Source organism: Triticum aestivum, chromosome 5D (assembly GCF_018294505.1).
Source record: "Triticum aestivum cultivar Chinese Spring chromosome 5D, IWGSC CS RefSeq v2.1, whole genome shotgun sequence".
NCBI classification, from domain to species: Eukaryota; Viridiplantae; Streptophyta; class Magnoliopsida; order Poales; family Poaceae; genus Triticum; species Triticum aestivum.
This window is the reverse complement of record NC_057808.1, coordinates 279,400,169-279,409,326: the sequence shown is the minus strand read 5'-3', so window position 1 is coordinate 279,409,326 and position 9,158 is coordinate 279,400,169.

Genomic DNA, 9,158 nt, shown 5'->3' with positions numbered 1-9,158 from the left:
CCTCTGGATCACATTTGTTCCAAAAATTACGTTCCCGAAGGTTTCATTCCGTTTGGACTCCGTTTGATATTCTTTTTCTGCGAAACACTGAAATAGGCAAAAAAACAGCAATTTGGGTTGGGCCTCCGGTTAATAGGTTAGTCCCCAAAATAATATAAAAGTGTATAAATAAGCATATTAAACATCCAAAACAGAATATATAATAGCATGGAACAATCAAAAATTATAGATACGTTGGAGACGTATCACTTATCATTTTAAGTTATTTATTTCAAAAAAATTGATCCATATATGTGCCTTATGTTTTACAGGATTGTTCTATGCAAATACACCAGGTTAAACATAACACCGGTTTCTGCCGGGTTATCCAATTAACCCGGCCGTGGGAATATTCCAGCACGTTATAATTAAGTTTCTCCCATGCCTTCTGTGGTGTTATTTCACCAAGACAAACAAGGCAGCCAAATATAAATACACTAAAGGTATGTTGGCGGGTCGCGCAAGTATAGGGATCAAAATTATCTCATCATCTTAGCAAAGGCTCAAGTATTCAAATGATGCACCCAATTCATGAAGATATTGCAGATCACCAGTGTTTTTGCTACCCTATTACAAGCCGCCACCGGGCCAATATTATCAAACTTTTTCATTTAAGCATGAGTCGGCAATAAGTCACTACTAGCCGGCTATCGACCTTGCCGAGTTGCCGCTGTGTTTCTCCGGGTCAGCCGCCATCGGGTCATCCTGTGCCGGCTTTTCTTGGCCCTGGGAGGATTTTCCTTCGTCTGCCATCCACTGATTTGATTCCAAAGCTTCAAAAACTGACTCATTGTTCATCATAGTGGAATAATTGACGCTAGGTGCGAATACTTTCTTACATGGAGGATTTAGCTCAAAGGTTGAGGCATTGGCAGACTCACACGTTTGCTAGCTTCCGAATAGGTGGCTTGAAACTTCATCAGGTCCGTCTCTTCTGCGAGCTGGGTTGCTTCCATGCGGCTCTCCCTAACACATCGTAGATAGTCTTCATTTCCAAATGGCGTTCCATCTATGTTGAACTATGGGAAGCCGTCAGCCAGTTCAGTTGGCACCAGTTCTGAGAAATAAGCTTTGGCACATGCCAGTGCAAGCAACGCCCCTTGACGGCAAGCAGACCTGTTCAGTTCTTTTATCCATTCTGGTACTATGGACAACTCATTCAGCATATCCATGATATAATGTGGTAGTTCTTTCGTATTTTTGACTGCCATGATGCAGCGCCCACATATAGTTGTTCCACGAATTTGTAGATAGCCTTCAGCTTCACCAAAGGTTTCTCCACAAGATTATGACTTTTTCTACTTGTCAACATACATAAAAAACACACCATATCAATAATCAAAATGATGCAATGAGCTAGCTGAGTTGCGGGTGGCTTGTCAAAATTTATGCTTACCAAAGATGTCTATGCACATGTCCTTGATTTGGTTCTTCAGTGTTGATAGCTCATGTGTCACTGGCTCAAGTTTTGCTTCCGCATCCTCTGCTCTTTTCATCAGGACGGCTCTCTCCTTTTCGAAGTTAGCCTTGGTGTCCTGAAGAGCGTCAGCTCCTTGGAGCAATGACCTATGGAGATCTGTGGCTAGGATTTCTGCTTCCTTTCTCAGTTTTTCTCCTTCTACAGGCCCCTTTGCAAGCCATCAACAGATGACTCGGCAGAGTCTAACATTTCCTGCGAATCAGCAATCACCAAGTCAGTAGTATTTTTCAAAAAGTCCCAAGCCACCGTAGGCAGATGACCCGGCACTTGGGGGCTACCACAGACAAAATTTGATATATATTATGTTCAAATCCCATGCAGTTGCGAGCATTCTACATGCCACTTGGGGGCTAATTCATCCTTCGCTTTTACTAATACCAAGACAGAAGACCCAGCTCATCGCATGATGATGAGCCGACCCTTGGGGGATACCAGTTGTTCAAAATTTTACTACATTATACAAGTCCCAGATCATTATTTCATAATGACATGGCCCTTGGGGGCTATACAAGTATGCAACTATCAGATGCATGTTGGGGGCGGGTCAAGCTTCATGCAAGTTTCAAGTATTATCAGAACTCTCAATCCTTAAAACTTGGGGACCATATAAAGGCATGCAAGAAAGAGGAAACAAGGAAGCATATTTCATATTTCCTTTTGAAAGTGTCTATCATGGCAGCTTCGGTTTCCCGGTTCTCAGACAGCCGGGTAAAAAATGCTTGGTGAAGGGACCCCACATCTAAACTTTCCAAAGATGGAAGTTCAAGCTTGGTTTTTCCCTTCTCCACCATGGGCGGCTCCTTTTTGGTGGTGACCTTGGCCAAAACATTTGAAGTTTCTGGCATCTTGTGCACCTCTCCTGTAATAATAACTTCATTATGAGCCGCCTCCAGAGATGGCTCACTTATTAGATTTTCCCCTCTCTTCTATAGGAGAGGTGGCCCTAGCGGGACTTCCAGCAATCTCAGCTTGAACCGACTCGTCTTCACAAGTTAGAACTGTTTCATCGACATGGGCTTCATCCACCGGCTCGTTCTGGATTTTCGGGTTGACCTATGCAAGAGAAGGGCCCTCGGTCTCTGGGACAGCAACATTTGAGCCATCTCCCCTTGTTGGTGTCAAAACCGGCGGATCTCGGGTAGGGGGTCCCGAACTGTGCGTCTAAGGTTGATGGTAACAGGAGACAGGGGACACAATGTTTACCCAGGTTCGGCCCTCTCTATGGAGGTAATACCCTACTTCCTGCTTGATTGATCTTGACGAATATGAGTATTACAATAGTTGATCTACCACGAGATCGTAATGGCTAAAACCATAGAAGTCTAGCCTGTATGATTATGATCCTCCCTATGGACTAAACCCTCCGATTTATATAGAGACCGGAGGGGACTAGTGTTGTACAAAGTCGGTTACAGAGAAAGGAATCTTCATATCCGAACGCCAAGCTTGCCTTCCACGCTAAGGAGAGTCCCATCCGGACACGGGTGAGAGTCTTCAGTCTTGTATCTTCACAGCCCATCAGTCTGGCCCATGTCCAATAGGCCGGACGCCCGAGGACCCCTTAGTCCAGGACTCCCTCAACCCTTTTCAAAGTTTTGTCTCTAAAAATATATGAGCGAGTAAATAAACAACAGAAATACAAAATTAAATGGAAAAGGATACTGTTGTGTACTTACCCACGGTTGATGGTAAAATTTGGCACCAGAGAGGCGCTTGATTCATCAGATGATGGTGATGTCAATTGATAGTTCGGGTCAGGCGGACAGAGAGATTCTTTGATCTGACCGGCTTGAGGACGCGAGTCGGTCGGGCTGTGAGGCACTTCAACTCGTGGCCTGCGGTGAGCCGGCGAATTTGACAAGCCGTCGCTGAGTTCTCTGGAGCTGCTCCGGGTCTTCCGCTTTGAAGTACTGCATTTTGAGTTTTCTTCAAAATAAATTGTGGATCTATGTGAGCATCCGGATGTGAAAATGGTACCTTGCGGACCGCCTGTCTTAGTTTCTTTGGGATAAAAGGTTCCAAATTGGGGAATGGAGTTACCTCAAACTTCATCGGCTCAGCTTGTTTCAGTATTATCCCGAGAAGAGGGGGCGTCAGCAAGTTCAATAAAAAATGGCCAAGTGAGTCAAGCTCTACCTCCGACTCTTCTTCATGCGGCTCTTCTTCTTCATGATCATTCTGAGGAGGAACACGAACTCAGGGAACAATTTTCTACTAATTATAGTTTGCCTGACAGATTATGAGCCGGAGTTCAAGCAAAGAGATAAGGGAAATAAAGATAGAGACAACATATTTCATGAGTGGTGCAGTTGACTTGCTAGAGGAACCAGGTTTTCTATGTAGAAAGGGGGTAGCCCGATAAAATTGCACTTGTCCCTAGGCTCACCCAACAACTTTTTAGTAGCCTTATTGATCTCATCTTCTGACAAGTCAATTGGGCTAAAACGTTGAGCATCCTCCGGATCGCCAGTGTAGTCACACATCAAGCAACCCCTTAGCCAAAGGGGTGGTATCCTCAAGGTTATCCAACACCTGGTTAAGTCAACCATGGTAAGACCATGAGAAATTAGAGCGTTTATCCTGGGAAATAAAGGCTTCAGCTCGTCCCTCTCTTCTTAGGAGGCCCAACCCAGGAAAGCAGTATTGGCATTAAGCCGGTCTAATCGATAACCTGACAAAGGATGTTGTTGTCTAGGAGCTGTGTTTTTACAATAGAACCAAGTCATGTGCCATCCTTTAGGATGGCTTGCCAGTTTTGCTTCAGGAAAATTTGTAGTTTTCCTCCTTTGGATAGAGATTCCTCCTAGCTCAATGCTTGGTCCATTTTTGAACTCTGTTTGATGGTTGATATAAAGTAATTCTTGGAAGAAGCTAATGGTTTGCTCTATTTGGAGATATACTTCACAGAAAAATTGGAACTGACACAACTTCATGATGGAGTTGGGTCCGAGATCCTGAGGCCTGAGGTTGAAGAAGTGAAGAACATCCCGGAAGAATTTTGACCCGTCGAAAGCTCCTATACAGATGATCTGCAAAAATTATGACTTCACCCTGTAGTGGTTGAGGATGAGTCTCTTCCTCAGGCACTCGCCATTTGATCTCCTCCTAAGCCGGTAGCAACCCTTGGCCCAGTAAGTCGTCCAACATGAGCATAGATACAGTTGATATTGTCTAGTTGACATGTTTGTTGGTTTTTGGGGCCATCAAAATAAAAGTAACAACCAGGCACAGCTTCAAAAATATAAATACCAGAGTATAAAACGACAAATTATGAAGGTATTCTAGGTCATGATGATTAACAACAAAACTATTGGGTTAATAGTAGCCAGGTTGTGATTACGAGACAAGCAAAGGTTTTAGTACATCAAGGATTTATGGTCTACAGTGGATCTATGAACATGCTATTGATTGAGCCGGCAAGAGATGCTAATACGGTTTGCAATGGAACGATATCTAGGTCATGACAGTCACAAATAAAGAAACATACACATTTGGTCACATTCGCAGATCTAGAAAATGCTAGAAAAAGAAAGATAAAAGACCTAGCTATGGCGAGGTCGGGAAGTGCAGAGGAACTAATGGGATCTACAAAATATTGAAGAAGGGATCCAGACCAAGTGGAACTACGTTAAAATGTGGGGCGGACAATTTTGAATACAATGTTAAGATAGATCTTGATCTATGAAGGTGAATGGCCACGAGTTACGAAGAACTCCAATGAACACAGTATGAACTACAGTGGCGTAGTGAAGGCAATGATTACTTATAGATTTGCAGAGACAAGTCGGCTTTGGAAGAGGTCAATAGCACGACCGCGGATCCTCTGATGAAGCTCCGGTGATGACCTCCTCGCTGGTGTGGTCGCTGGCCGAAAAGGGCGACAAGCTCGAGGTGGCACAAGGCGTCAGCGGCAAGACGAAGAAGAAGGAGCAAGGGTAAGAGAGGCCTGAGCTGTTTGTCGAGCTATTTACGAGGGATTTGGAACCCAAAATGGCAGGCGCGAAGCGCTGGGATGCGTATTTAGTTTTTGCAAAAAGGGTTGCTCGATTCTCGCGCCTGACAAGGCGACACGTATCCACTCAAAGATCTGTTATGACATCATCTAATGAATTTGGTAAAAACATCAAGTGATGTCATGGCAAGGAGCGGGGTGGAGAGATGCTAAGTGCGGGAAGCCCTTATAAGCCGGCTAAACCTTTGGCCCGACCAAAGTAATGTAATTTAGCATGGATAAATCCAAGCTAAATTAGGGGCTAATGTTGGGGATATTTCCCACCACTATGACCCGGCGGAAGAAATGACCCGGCCCAGAGCGTGCCAGCTTGTGGGTCACTTCGACTCGGCATATCATCATTTGGTAGAAACTTGGAAGATCAGGTAAAGGTCGGCTCGAGGAGGCGCCTGACGGGCTGGCTCATTGAAGGCCCATGATTGAAGATTGTCCTTGTTTGGAGGACAAGACAAGTAGGAAACAGAGTATGGCACGGGTTGTAGTACGACCCGGAGATTGTTGTAAGCCAAGGGAGTCGAACTATTATATAAAGGGGAGCGCTTGGGTCGAAATTTACAATCAATCGAGAGCTAGGTAAGCGAATCCACATCCTTGTAATCCAGATTTCTAGCAATATCAATCAAGCAGGAAGTCAGTCTTTACCTCCACCGTAAGGGGCCCAACCTGGGTAAACTTGTGTCCTTCGTTCCCGATTAACCCCTCTCAAGCGGCCACCTAATTGTGATGGCCTCCAGACTTAGTCCTTTCACGAGGACATCTGCCGTGACAAAACCACAACAACGATCATGTTGTGCATGATCACACAAGTAGTCATCACATCCCAAAGCTTTTGAGTGCTCCATGTCAATGCAGGGTTTCAAATGATACCCCATCGAGACTGAAGCACACTGAAAGCATGCTCCACATCCTTCCTAGAACTCTCCTGCATTTGGGCAAACCTTTGTCTCTTCTCTCCTTGTGGATTGGGTATGGTCTTCACAAGTGTGGACCACTGAGGATAGATACCATCAGCTAGGTAATATCCCTTATTGTAATGGTGGCCATTGATCTCATAGATGACGATACGTCCATTTTGCATCAAGTTTTTATGTTGATATTTATTGCATTATAGATTGTTATTACACTTTATGATGCAATTCTTATGCCTTTTCTCTCTTATTTTTCAAGATTCACATAAAGAGGGAGAATGCCGGCAGCTGGAATTCTGGACAAGGAAGGGAAAATCTGAGATCCCTATTCTGCACAACTCCAAATGTCCCGAAACTTTACAGAGAATTATTTTGGAATATATAAAAAATATTGGGCGAAGAAATACTAGGAGGGGACCCACCAAGTGGCCATAAGCCTGGGGGCACGCCCTACCCCCAGGGCGCGCCCCCTGAGCTTGTGGGCCCCCTGGCCAGCGTCCGGTGCCCATCGTCTGCTATATGCAGTGTTTTGACCTAGAAAAAATAAGGACAATACTTTCGGGACGAAGCACCGCTGTCTCGAGGCGAAACCTGGGCAGGAGCACTTTTGCTCTTTGGCGAAGCGATTCCGCCAGGGAAACTTCCCTCCGGGAGGGGAAAATTGAAACATCGTCATCACCAACGATCCTCTCATCGTGGCAGGACAAATAATATTCATCAACATCTTAATCAACACCATCTCATCGCAAACCCTAGTTCATCTCTTGTATTCAATCTTTGTCTCAAAACCTCAGATTGGTACCTGTGGGTTGCTAGTAGTGTTGATTACTCCTTGTAGTTGATGCTAGTTGGTTTATTTGGTGGAAGATCATATGTTCTGATCCTTAATGATATTTAATACCCCTCTGATCATGAACATGAACATGCTTTTGTGAGTAGTTACTTTTGTTCCTGAGGACATGGGAGAAGTCTTGTTATAAGTAATAATGTGAATTTGGTATTCGTTCGATATTTTGATGAGATGTATGTCGTCTTTCCTCTAGTGGTGTTATGTGAACATCGACTACATGACACTCACCATGATTTGGGCCTAGGGGAAGACATTGGGAAGTAGCAAGTAGATTATGGGTTGCTAGAGTGACAGAAGCTTAAACCCTAGTTTATGCATTGCTTCGTGAGGGGCTGTTTTGGATCCATATGTTTAATGCTATGGTTAGATTTATCTTAATTCATCTTTCATAGTTGTGGATGCTTTCGAGAGGGGTTAATCATAAGTGGGAGGCTTGTCCAAGTAAGGATAGCACCCAAGCACCAGTCCACCCACATACCAAATTGTCAAAGTAGCGAACGCAAATCATATGAGCATGATGAAAACTAACTTGATGATAATTCCCATGTGTCCACGGGAGCGCTTTGCTTTATATAAGAGTTTTTCCAGGCTTGTCCTTTGCTATAAAAAGGATTGGGCCACCTTGTTGCACTTTTGTTACACTTGTTACTTGTTGCCTGTTACGAATTGTCTTACTACCAAACTATCTGTTACCGATAATTTCAATGCTTGTAGAAAATACCTTGCTGAAAATTGCTTGTCATTTCCTTCTGCTCCTCGTTGGGTTCGACACTCTTACTTACCGAAAGGACTACCATTGATCCCCTATACTTGTGGGTCATCATTGACCTCCGGGGAGTGCCTTCTACAAGCCTTGCAAACACTGAGCGCTGAAGAACACTGATATCATTGTGAGAACCAGCCATGTCGAAGAAAGAATGCCATATCCACAGATCTTGTGAAGCCACCGCTTCAAGTATGACAGTAGCACCTTTGACATGCCCCTTGTACTACCCCTACCAAGCAAATGGACAGTTCTTCCACTTCCAGTGCATACAATCTATACTACCAAGAATCCCAGAAAGCCTCTATCGACATTGAGCGCCAACAACCTCTCTGTATCAGCGGCAGTTGGCTCTCTCAGGTACTCAGGGCCTAACACTGCCACCACGGCCTTGAGAAACTATACATTGAGAGGAGACAGGTGGAATCACTCATACGCACATACTCATCCACAAGATCACCAGCAATGCCATATGCAAGCATGCGAATAGCCGTAGTGCATTTCTGGTAAGAAGAGAAGCCAAGCTTGCCAAGGGCATCCTCTTTGCACTGAAAGCATGGTCATATGCTACCACTCCCTCCCGAATACGATTGAACACATGTCTCCTCATTCGAAATCGGCGGCAAAATTTCTATGTTTGAAGAGTGCGCTATTCTCAAAGTAATCGGCATAGAGAAGGGTGTGCCCTCTCTCCCTATTGTGGTTCAAGGCCGGAGCATGATCGGGCATTGATCCCCTGAACCGAGGCCGCTTCCTAATAATGTGGTCATGTATGACCAATGCAGCCACCACAAGCTCTTCATCATCCTTGGACGAATCATCTAATGAACAAATGAAGTTGTGAAAGAAATAGTCATCCCCGCTATCCACGGAACCTTGTGAGCAAAGCGTCGAACACCTTGCGGTTGTGGTTGAGACGCGGCCGGAAAGAGCAAGTTGAGGAAGCGAAGCAAGGTTAGTGTTGGTGGGTGGGCGCCTTGCGGCAACGCAGAGCTTGCCAGAAGTTGTTGGGGTCGACGGTCGGCACCAGTGGCCATAGCTTCTCTCCCACTGGCAACAAGAAACCACGAACGCCGGCAAAAAGCTCTTCTAAAACACGGGAATGG